Below are 13,368 nucleotides of genomic sequence, written 5' to 3' on the forward strand. Positions count from 1 at the left end.
CCTGTGATGTGGCATTTATTACTCTCAGCTTCCAGATGGACAACTAACCGCAGAGAAATGCATGATCTTCCCAAAGGCACACGATGACTGAGTCTCAGTGTGCTCAGTAAAATGGGCTTTGATGGATTGAGTAGTCACTCACTCATTTGCTTATTCACTCATTCACACAACAGGAAATGTGGAGAATCCATTATGTCAGGCACTGAACTCAGGACATGAGGAGGAGGCAGGGATAAATGAAGCGTCCACTCTCATTGAGGCAAGGAGACTAGCAGAGCCAAACACAATATAATATGAAAAGAAGATGAGAAGTGCTCACACAACCTAGTATACATTGTTTGATACACAATAAACTATCAGGATGATGATGAAAGAATGTGTTTATGTTTATAGATACAAAAATATGCCTTTATTGACATGAGAAGATGTATAGCCAATATTGTTAAGTAAAACACAGGTTAAAAAAAATGTTAAGAGGGTCGTGTTGATATGTGTCTTTTCTAGTAAATGTGTGCATGTGTGCATGTGTATATGCATCATAATAAATGAGGCAAGGGTGAGGTTGGAAGGACAGAATATGTCAGTGCATAGAACTGTAGGTCATTTTTCTACAGTTTTTTCTACTTCTTTTTATACTTTCATGTATTTTCTGAATATTTTTGCAGTAAGCATGTGTTGACTTTATAACGGAAATAGATTATTTTGTGGCTTATAAAATAAAAGTTTATTGGCAAATAATTCAAATAGGATTAAACAGAAGTGGTTAAAATAGAGAATAAGAAAAAAGTCTCCTTAATCTTAACTCTCAGAAATTACCACCATAATCAATATGCTTTAAAGAAATCCACATTTTTATTCATGTAGAAATATATTTTTTAAAGGAAATTATCACCATGATTGTTACAAAATATCATACACACCTTTCCAGGTCAAAATATGTTGCTTTATTTTGTCTTTTTTTAAATGAATAGACTAAAATACATTTAGCCTGAATGAACACTTCTCCAAAAAGGACATACAGGTGGCTAATAGACATGAAAAGATGTACAATGTTACTAATCATTAAAAAATACAAAATAAAACCACAATGAGATGTCACCTCATACCTGTCAGAATGTCTATCATCAATAAATCATGCCCTGACCAGTGTGGTATGGTGGATAGAACATCTGCCTGAGCACCAAAGGGCCACAGGTTTGAGTCCTGGTCAAGGGCACATGCCTGGATTGCAGGTTCCATCCCTGGCTCCAGTCAGAGTGCATTTGGGAGGCTATCAATCGATGTGTCTCTCTCACAGGGATCTCTCTCTCTCTCTCTCTTTCTCTCTCTCTCTCTCTCTCTCTCTCTCTCTCTCTCTCTCTCTCTCTCTCTCCTAATCTCTCTTCCCTCCCTCCCTTCTAATCTCTCTAAAAATCAATGGAAAAATGTCCTCCAGTGAGGATTAACAAAAAAATAAAAATCAATCAATCAATAAACAACAAGTATTGGTGAAGGTGTGGAGAAAGGAAAACCCTTGCACATTGTTGGTGGAAATACAGATTGGTGCCGCTACTGTAGAAAGCAGTATGGAGTATCCTCAATGGAGCTGTCTTATGACCCAGTGATTCCACTTCTAGGAATATATCCAAGGAAACCCAAAACACTAATTCAAAAGAATATATGCACCCCTATGTTGGTTGCAGCATTACTTACAATAGCTAAGATTTGGAAGCAGCCCAAGTGTCTGTCAGTGAATGAGTGATTAAAAAACCTGTGGTACATTTACACAATGGAATACTACTCAGCCATAAAAAACAATGAAATGTTGCCCTTTGTGACAGCAAGGGTGGACCTGGAGAGCATTATGCTAAGTGAAATAAGCCAGTCAGTGGGGGGGGGGGGGGGGGGGGAATAAAGTGCCATGTGATTTCACTCATATGTGGAATCTGATGAACAAAATAAACTAACAAACAAAATTAAAACAGACTCATAGTTAGAGAACAGACTGATAGCTGTGAGAGGAAAGTAGGGTTGTGGAGATGGGTTAAAAAGCATAAGGGATTTAGGGGGAAAAAATCCATAGACACAAATAACTGTATGGTGATTACCAGAGGGAAAGGGGAGTAGAGGGAGGTAGAAGAAGGCATGGGGGGAAGGTAAATGGTGATGGAAGGAGACTTGACTTGGGGTGGTAAATACACAATACAAGATGTATTATAGAATTGCACACCTGCAACCTATATAATTTTATTAACCAGTCACCACAGTAAATTCAGTAAAAAAGAAAATAAAAAATTGAAAAAAATTCTCTGAACTTATAATCAGAGAGGAAGAAATTTTTGAATAAAATATTACAAAGGCAAGCAAAAGAAATTGTCTCCATAAATTAATTTATAAAATTTATTATAAATCAATAATCACAATTTTTAAAACTTTTATCATTTTGTTTTTATCACTCTAGACAAATACCTTTTGGTTAAAACTATGGGAAAAAATAATTAATTTAAAATTAAATAAAATATTCATTAACATAAGTTAAAACAATGTATTAGTTGTATAGAAATAAAAAATCAAAATAACATAATAGATGAATTAAAAACTGACTTAGAGATGCAAAGGATTTTATAATGTGAGAATCAGAACCTTTTACATTTTAAAACTGATTGCTTATAAGTAGTCTAAAAATTTCACAACTGTCCTGGCCAGTGTGGTTTAGTTGGTTAGAGCATCGTCCCATACACTGAAAGGTCATGTGTTGGATTCCTATCAGGGCACAGACCAAGGTTGCAGGTTCAATTCACAGTCAGGGTGCATTAATTGATTGTAGAGAGGAAGGGAGAGGGTGAAAGAGAGAGAAACATTGATCAATTATACAGTGGTTCTCAACCTTCCTAATGCCATGACCCTATAATACAGTTCCTCATGTTGTGGTGACCCCCAATTTCATTGTTACAAATTGAACATAATTAAAGCACAGTGATTTAATCACAAAAACAATATATAATTATATGTGTGTTTTCCAATGGTCTTAGGCGACCCCTGTGAAAGGGTCATTCTACCCCCAAAGGACTCGCGAACTACAGGTTGAGAACCGCTGCTCTAGAGGAAGGAGGAAAAACACAGAGCAAAGAGACAGGTTGAGGACCGCTGATCTATAATAATAAAAGGGTAATATGCTAATTAGACTGGACATTTTCTGGACATCATTCCAGACGTCTTTCCTGACAAAGCCAGTGCCGGAGGGAAGCCAGCCTGGGCCCCAGGTGCCTGCCGGTGGCCAGAAGAGGGAAGCCGCCATCCTGGGTGCCAGAGGGAAGCTGGCACTGGCAGCCGGGGAAAGGAAAGCCTACTCTTGCATGAATGTTCATGCATCGGGCCTCTAGTGTACTGGTAGAATTTAAAAAGTATATATATTTTATTACTTATTTGGAAAAATTAAAGTTAGATGTCCATACATAAGAATAAATTTCAAATAGATTATAGAAGTAAGGAGTAAAATATAGATTTGATGTGGTAATAAAAGATAGAGGAGTCTTTTTCTTTTGAATCTCAGAGTATGTATGGTGTCCCTTGCAAAACACAAAATCTTGAAACCATTAAAACAAAGAATAGAATGTGTTCTCTGAGATTAAATATTATACTTATATATGTGGCAGATTAAAGAGGACCATAATTCATGCACTTCTCCCATTGAAAGACAAGTTCTATAATTTTTTACCCTTTGAACCTAGTTGAGCTCTGTTACTACTTTAAAAAATAATGAATATTCTGGAAGTGATTCGAAGCCAGGTTTTGTAGTTGGGCCTCAGAAAATGGTAGCTTCCACTTTCTATATTTTAGGACAGATGCCAAGTGAGTATTATATGAAAATCTAAGTCACATAGAGAAGCCACTTATTTATACCTTAGCCAACAGCCTGAAAAGAGTTCACAGCCAACAGCCAATATCAACAGTCAGTCAAGCATTATGCCATCCTGGATATTCAGCCTAGTGAAGTCTTCAGACAACTCCAATTCCAGCCAGTGACCACAATAATCCCAAGTCAGAACTGCCCATCTGAGCCAATGAAACCCACAGAATTGTGAGAAAAAATAATTTGTGGTCTTAAGCCACTAAATGTTAGCAGGTTTTTTTTTGTTTGTTTGTTAGCAGGAGTAGACAACTGGAACATAACCTGGTACTACATATGGGGTATTTCCATAACAAATTCTGAAACATGTGACACTGGTTCTGGGACCCAACAATGGACAGAAGATGAAAGAGTTTTGAGGAGACTTTACAGAAAGGTATAAAATCCTGGTGAAGATTGTTGGTGAGGGCTTGAATGAAAGTGAGAAAAATTCTATTGGAGCCTGGGGAAAAGGTAAGAAACAAGAAATTTTAATAACACTGTCAGCAGTGGTATTGTGGAAAATAGAAATATATATCTAATGCCCTGATAGATTTGTCTAAGGATATTACTTCTCAGAAGGGTGACTGTGGCAACTTTTGTATTAATCATGTATGAAAATGATAGATAGCTAAGATATTTAGAAAACTCTTCAGTTTTCAAGTTGAATTTCAAAAAAATAAATTAAAGGCAATACTTCTGAGATAGAAAAGTAAACTATTTCTCAGCCTGAGTTGCTCCAGATGTCAAAAGACACACAAAAAAAGAAGAAATAGTTTCAGAAAAAACATATTAAATCCAGAGCACTATCCATAAAGCATGGGTAATGACTTTAATAATGTGGCTATACAACATTTTGATAAGCTCTCAGAATGTTTTATGTGTGTGCATAGTAGGGCCTCAAATAATCTTAAGGTCTTTACTTTTAGATCTTCTCAATTAGACAGTAGGTACTCTAAGAATCTTAACTGCATGCCCCAAAGACCCTTCCAACTAAGAAAAATAAAAGCTTCTATATTATCTCAGAGCATCCTGGAACAATACCTTTGGCTCAAAAAAGGAGCCTATATTAGAAAAATGTGAGTATGGCTTTTGCCTAATGAAGTATATTATAATGTGATATATAAGACTCCATGAACTTTTTAAAACAATATATCAAGTTGGACTGAAAGAGTCAGAGACTGTGCAAAATAGAAAGGGCCTTTGAATACTCTCTCCCCAAATTGCAATGAGCAGAAAAAAAAGGCAGAGGAAACATTCAGATGTGAGCAGTCTATATTTTATGGAAAAAGAAAGATTACTTGAAGGAAGAAACAAGAAACCAAGGCCCAAAGCCAAGAACCATGGAGAATAATCCCCAGAGAATTGGGAATATGTGATCAGTTGTTGGATTTCATAATTGCTATGGACCAATGACTGCCACGTGTCTCCCATTTTTCTTATTTTTTAAATTAAAATAGCATTTGTGTTTTTTCTATGTCTGACGTGTGTGTGTGTGTGTGTGTGTGTGTGTGTGTGTGTGTGTGTGTGTGTAGATAACTTGTCTTTTGGATTCACAGATTTTCAAATAAAGAAGGCTCACACCCAAGGAGTCTCATCCACATCTGGACATAATTCAGATGATAAAATCCTAAACCTTGAACTTGAACCTGTCACAGTATAAGTGATATTTTAGGTGTAGAAGGGGTGTTGAGGTTTGAAGGAAGGGAACCAGTGTAAATTTGCATGAGAGAAATATGTAAATATGTAAGTAATTTGTAGTAAGAGAATGGACTGTGATGGGTTAAAGAGCATCACAATCTTTGAAATACTTTTTCTGGCTCCTCTCTTGAATCTGGAGGGCCCTCTGACTACCTTCAACAAGAGATCATAGCAGAAGAAATGCTGTACCACTTTCTACATAAAGGATTTAAGAGAATGGCAATTCTGCATTCTCTCTCTTAGAACACATGCATTTAGAAATATGCTACCACTCTGTGAGAGCACAAACACATGGAAAGGCCACACATAGACACTCCAGCCAACAGCCACAATTGTGCCCCCAGCAGAGCTTTCAAAGACAGATAACACCAACTGCTACCACATGTGGGAACCCTCCTGGACGATCAACCAAGTCAAACCTTTAGATGACTCTAGTCCTAGCGGCTAATTTTATGTAACGACATGAAAGACACTAAGCAAGAAAACCTCCGAGTTGTGCCCAGTCAACTCACAGAACTATATGAGGTAATAATATGTTGTTGATTTAAGCCTCTAATTTTGAAGGTAGTTTGTTACCCAGCAAAAGATAGGTGGAAATGCATGTATATGAAAAACACAAAGAATTCACCTCGGTAATATGTAGAGAGCTGCTGTAAGTCAACTTTTAAAAAATGTACTCAATATAAATAATGGGCAAGGAATATAAAGAGCCAATTTACAGAAAAATACAAGAAATAATCAACCCATAAAAAGATGTTCACAGCTATCAGAGAAACACAAATTAAAAAACAACAATGAGACATCTGTTTCCTTCAAAGTAATTGGCTGATAAATCTAAAATCAATCAATCAAATGACTAATTAATAATACAAAATATTGCCAGTAATGGATATAGAATATCATGGAAGATGTAGAGTGCATATGCCCCTACATGGTGAGTATCTTTACAGTGAGCAGATAATTGAGGGTCATCACTGAGATATTAAAATGTCCCAATACCGCCACCAAAACACACACACAAAGGCCGATTGTCAGAAGAAGTGTCTACAACATATACGCAGTAGTTTAAAGGGAAAATAGAATCAAGGAGAGAATTTTGCAAATGAGAGACCATTAAACAGTCTGAATGTTGAGCTGAAGAACACAGGGAGAGATGCCAAGGGAGGTGAAATTGATGGAAATGACTTAAATGAAGTCTCTCACAGAGCAGTGTCAGTGGCATCCTGTGCAGATTGAGGTCTGCCCATGAGCCGGGAGGATTGGGTGCTCCCATTCTGGAGCGTTTGTCTCACCAGTGACCGCTTGGAGCCCCTGGTGTCTCTAATTCAGTAATCTATTAAACATATCTCTTAAAGCATTACACCACGGAGGCAGCATCATCTAGGCCTACTCTGGGGAGAAATTGGAGTATTTCCACTGTTAGCAAAGCTCTGGCTTCAAGGAGTAATACATCCCTCCTTGGTCTAAGGAACCCTGACCTCTGCCCTATCAGCCTGCAGCCTCACAGCAAGGCCACGCCAGCTTCTACTGGTTGCTCATTTGCTGCCTGAGGCAAAGGCACCAGCTGCCAGTACATTGTATTTACTCTGGGTCTCTCTCCAACGTACACTGGGAGTGGTCTGCCAATTCCCGTCGCCATGTAATTATCACAAAGCCTTCATGCGCTGTGACAAATGTGATTTCTCCCTGGCTACCACATCGCCTGTTCAGGCAATGACTATTTTTAGGCAGAGGGTCTCGTCCCTGGTTTTATTCCCACAGCTGTATTCTATTTTAATGCTCCATTTGGCTCCTAGAACCAAACTCTGCCCATTGAATTCCCATGGGGTTTTTGCAGAAAGGCAAACCTACTCCCACTACTGAATTAATGAACCCCTCTTGCTGTCAGCTGTGGTTTAATGGATTTTACCATCCTGTGTATTTTCACACCCAGAACAGAAAGTCATACAAAGGTAACTTAATTCAGGAGTGACCTTTGAGTTCATTGCCTGGCAGTGTTGTAAATCTTGTGCGGTGGCAGGTTTATTCCTTTGTTCGTGATTTCCATAGGCAGCTCCACCTTATGTGTGGCGATGACTTAAAACGGTTGCAGAAATGTTATCTCTGTCTAAAATGGCTGATAGTTATTGCATTTTATCAACCCTAGTGATAACTTATCCCCATTCATTCCCCAAATTTAACATTTTACCAGACTATCTTTCAAAAAGATTGTGTCTCCATGGTACATAATATTTCAAAGAAAAATAATTTCTATTCTGTTCTCTACTTTGCAGCATCTTTTTGTCGTGGCTGTTGTTGCTTCTCTCTAAGGCTCAAAAATAACAAAAATGCTTTTCTTTAATTTTTAATTTTTCTCTCTGTTATCTTAAGTCACTTCATGATTGTGATTCTCATCTTTAACATTAAATGCAAATAGGCCAGGTGAGTTTGAGTTGAAAAAATTCTCCAAAGTGGAGTTGGTTGGTTAAAAGCAGTGTTTTGTGGGTCAGATATAATTTATTCTGAAATGGCAAATTCCCAAACTATCGCTGTGTTATTCACTCTCTCCACAGATATTATATATTACTTGCTCTTTATCACTTTACTATTTATTTGTTATTTATCACTTTGCATCAAAAAAAATGGGATGCAGAAAAGTGAACAAGGAATTTTCCCACCTTAAAGATGTTCCCATCCAGTGGAAGAGACAATCAAATTTCAAAGAATTACAATATGTTTTATAGTAGCTACAAGAAGACATATAATGGTTTGGGGGTCCAATATAAGAGTCAAGCAGAAGGTGCAGCAAATTCTTGCTATATCTCTAGCATCCATTCCTCTTTTTCTGGAATCAACACCTTTCCTTGAGCTGCTCTATCTTCCCCTCCAGCCCTCCCTCCCACATCCTGCCCTCTCCCCCACAGAGGTGAGCATGTAATGAAGGAAAGGCCCAGCACAATGTCCCATCTTCCGGGTCACAGTATTAGTCCAGGGTTAGCACATGATCCAAGGTGAGAAAATAGAAACATTTCTTGAGATTTTCTCAACAGATACTCGGAGAGGAAAGTTCTAGGTTAGCAAACAAATGTACATTTTTATTTAAGTTTATTTGATTTGGGTTTTGTTCATTCACAGATGAATGAGTCCTAACTAGTACAGCAGCAGTCTAGGACTAGAACAACTTATGATGGCAAGAATATGGCACGTCCATGACACAGCAAATACAGGAAAAAAGACATTTGTACCCTACCATTTCAACCCACCATTCTGACCATATTATTTTGAAATTTTGATGCCATTTTAACCCTGTTGTTTGCTCTGTATCCTGCCAAAACATAGATTACAAGTATGTAGTGGACAAAATGGTAGGATACATATAAAAGAAATAGATTATCAACATAATAGATCATCTGAGCAGTCTTGAAATACCTGAGAGAATGGCTTATTATAGTCTTCTAAACTACATAAATATGCATGGAATAAATTTTTCATCCAATTTATAATAAATAATATTAAAAATCATGATAAAAATAAAAACTGTAATACGAACTAAATCTAGACATGGTAAAATTTTCATTTCCATGATAAAAAACAATAGACTTGGTAGAAGTGACAGGTACAATGTAAATCTTACAGTAGAAGAAAACTGAAGTAGAAATTTTAATTTTGTCAAATAATGTAAGTACTCTGATACAGAGATGCTTGATTAATAAATCAAATGTCATGCATAAAACTAACACACAACATAATTTTCCCAATGAGATTATTTTAATTAAATAAAGAAATGCAAAATAAATGGTATTAAATTCAATTGTGCTACATAAACATTTAGACAAACAATAATTTGGTCTACTGTATCAGCTAAAGAAACCATTCTATCAATAAATCCACCCTGAAGTTAATTCAGTAGGATTAGATCCTAATGATTCCATATGTACATCCATTTGGTTGAAGTGTACATACATTTCAAGGGAAAAGGTGTCAAAAATGAAGCTGTAGGAGTAGGAGGATACAGATTATGAAGGATCAGGTCTGTGATGCTAAGGGCTTTGGACTCTATCCTGAAGACTATCAGGAATCTATGAATCATTTTAAACAGAGAAGTAACCTGATCAGCTCTCAGTCAAGTCAAATCCCTCCAGTAGCCCCGTGAAGAGTGAACTGCATAGGAATAAGTTGGGAAGCCAGAAGACTAATGAGGAACTGATCCAGTAATCCAGGCATGACTCAGTGAGTGTCCCCATCTAGGGAGGGGCCCAGGGAATGGAGGAAAGGCCAGAGTCAAGAGATATTATGTCAGTGAGTTTGACCAGACTCAATAACTAATTGGATGAAGGGAAAGAGGGAGAATAAAAAATTACTCCCAGGATACCAGCTTGTGAACTTGGACATCTTTTTCCAGGAAAGAAAATAAAAGAAGAGTAATGTTCTGGTGAAGGAGGTAATGAGTTCATTTTGGGTGATTGAGTCTGAGGTGAGTGGAAATGTCCATTCATCAGCTTGATCCTATGCTCAAGAGAGATATATAAGCTTGAGTGAGCTGGTCCAATATATCAGCTTATAGTTGATAGAAGAAGCCATTGGAGGAAATTAGTTCATCTAGAAAGAAAATAGAATTAAGAGAGGAAACCTGGGTTTGTATGTTTTGTTCTTAAACTAATAGGTTGTGGAGCCCTGTGTGCATTAAGTATAGATATTCCCCAACTTATGATGATTCAACTTATAATTTTTTTTACACTATTGCAAAGCTATAAGAAATTTAGTAGAAACTGTTTTATAATTTAGAATTGTGATCTTTTCCCGGGCTAGCAACATGTGGTGCAATACTCTAGTGATGCTAGGTAGCAACAGCGAGCCACAGTCAACCACGCAATCATGAGGGTAAACAACTGATATTCTGCAGTGTACTGAGTTGCCAGTGGTTTGGGGGTATTGTGTTTTGAGCACATTTAAGGGAGACAAAGCTAAGCTATGCTATTCAGTAAGTTAGATGTGTTAAATGCATTTTTGACTTGATATTTTCAACTTTTGATGGGTTTGTCAAGACAACTCCATTGTAAGTCAAGGAGCATCTGTATTTTAATTTGCTGAATCTTCACAATAAGCTTATGAGATAAATAATACATTGTTATCATTTTTTATAGTTAAAGAAACTGAGGCCCAGATAGGTGAAGTATTCTGCCCAAAGCAACACCAATAGTAAATGGCATAGTCAGGAACCCAACCCACATGATCTGGACTCAGTCTGAACTCTAACCACTAAGCATACTGCCCCTTACTGAGTTGATTACCATACATAAGGGACAGGCATAAGAAATTCAAGGGAGAAAAACCAGAAGACATGATTAAGGAAGGAAGAGGTTTCGAAAGGAGAGGGTATGGAGTCACAGAAGATGAAGAAGGGATGGGTTTTTTGAGGAGGAAGTGACCAAGAATGCTAAGTGACAGAGAAGGATATTGAATATCAAGGGCTAACAAGAGGTCACTGAACTGTGATGAGTGGGAAGTTAGAGGCAAAAGCCATGAGATAATACACAGAGCAGAGAACGGGAAGTGAAGAATTAAAGATAACAATCATACAAAACTCTATCCTTTCCTTCCTAACCAAACGTCTTTAAAGAAGTGACAGTGGTAAAGGGGGATCTAAGGACCATTCACTTTAGAGCCAGAGAGAAGGACGTAAGAAAGGTTGGATGGAGCAGCTGGAGAGGAAGGGGGATGAATGGGCAAGAAGTTACTGCCATGCAGTTTTACTCATACACTTGAAGTCAGAGATGAGGCTAATTGCCAGAAAGGATGAGGTGGATGAGGAGCTAGGGAATTTAAAGAGAACACTAAAGACTTAAAATCTTTATTGTGTGGATTAGGAAAAAGAACTGATGCTTCTATTAGAGTGATGACAACCTCTGACTCAAAGAGCAGCCATACACTGTGGTTGCCAAGGGTGGTCCCAATAGAAACTTACGATGTTGGTATCATTGTTTCTCTTTCAAAAGGGTCCCTGCTTGGAGGTTATCATAGTCCTAATATTAGGAAATGTCTCTAAAAAGATATACAATAATGGTAATTCTAAGAATGTTATCACGGATGAGATTTATTATATACAGTGTGTTCTCAGTGGGGATTTCTGGGAGAAATCTTACCAATCTTGGTATCAAGCTATTAATTATTTAAATATGTGTACTGTGTATCTCATCTTTTGTAAGTCTATGGCATGCCTTTTGTGTTCTGACTTTACTTTTTAACCCTTACATTTATATTGCTTATTTTATGCAATACACATAGATTTGTAAAATACCTTAAATCCTTTCTGGAACTAGAAGTTTCATTCAGTCTTTCATTCATTCATTCTTTTTTGAAAAAAATAAATAAATAGTAGAATATTACAAAATGAGGAGCCATGAAAAAAACTCAGATGAGTTATTTTTATTGTTTTGAGTTCCAGAAGATCTTTCTTATTTAACAAAATATCAAACTTCAAACAGACATGTGAGCCTTATGGTTAGGTAAAGTGATGGGAACAAGATTATGGCATGATTTTAATGGTCATTTGCTAAGCTGAAATGGTAAGCTGTGGCAGCTATCCATTTTTTTTATAATCCTCCCCTTGCCCTTTCTCAGTTTACAGATACCAAATGTTGAGAGGGGTTGAAGTGGATCTTCTCCCATTCCCAAGGCATAAAGGAAACGTGGTCTAAGTAATCTAAGCCACTTACGGTAATTCTTTTTTGCTCAGCCAGTGATTGGTTTACAACCCAGAACAAGACCCCATTCTAACCCGTTAAGGAGATGCTATCTGGGCACCTTACTAGGAAGATGTTCCTCCTTGATAAAAAGAGACCTGTAAGGGGAGAGGCTTGCTGTTTCAGCCAAGAAATATCCCTCCCTCCCAGCTGCATTGTCTTCCTGCCTTTAGATAGACTGTAGAAGTTCATGATGTTGGTAATAACTCATTTTTTGACACCATGCGGAAGACGAAGAGACTTGAACCCAGAACCCTGAATCCATCCCTCTCCAGGAAACTCTCTTTGTCTACACTTCCCTTCATCGGGTATTATCACTGGTACCTGAAAGCATCTTCACCGATGCAAAAGCATTCTGGCTGAGGATTTCCTAAGACATTCATCATGCAGCTGGTCTCCTTGGTGAGAACAGTGAGAAAACAGAATGACATCTCCTAAAGCAGTGGTTCTCAACCTTCCTAATGCCACGACCCTTTAATATAGTTCCTCATGTTGTGGTGACCCCCAACCATAAAATTATTTTCATTGCTACTTCATAACTATAATTTTGCTACTGTTATGAATCGTAATGTAAATATCTGATATGCAGTATGTATTTAGGCGACCCCTCTGAAAGGGTCGTTCAACCCCCAAAGGGGTCGCGACCCACAGGTTGAGAACCGCTGTCCTAAAGTCTCCTCACTGCCCTCATTATTGTCCTATGGAAGCAACATATTTTAAGACAACTGAAATCAAAATATATTCTTAAAAGGGTTATTTTATACGAAATAACTATATATATGACTTGCAGCAATACATAATCCTTGTTATAGACTTATGATTCATTACTTTTTTTGCCCTTTCTCTGTTTTCTTAATTTTTTGTATTCTCATCGTATACTACTTTAATAATAAAAATAAAACAAATATTATCCCATATAATAAAAGCCTAATATGCTAAGTGTCTGGTCATCTGTTCAACCAATCAAAGAGTGATATGCTAATGATATGTTAAGGATGCTCAACCGCTTGCTATGACTTGCACTGACCACCAGGGGGCAGATGCTCCAGCAGGTTGGTTTGCTTGCTGCTGGGGTCC

Source organism: Myotis daubentonii, chromosome 2, assembly GCF_963259705.1.
Source record: "Myotis daubentonii chromosome 2, mMyoDau2.1, whole genome shotgun sequence".
NCBI lineage: Eukaryota > Metazoa > Chordata > Mammalia > Chiroptera > Vespertilionidae > Myotis > Myotis daubentonii.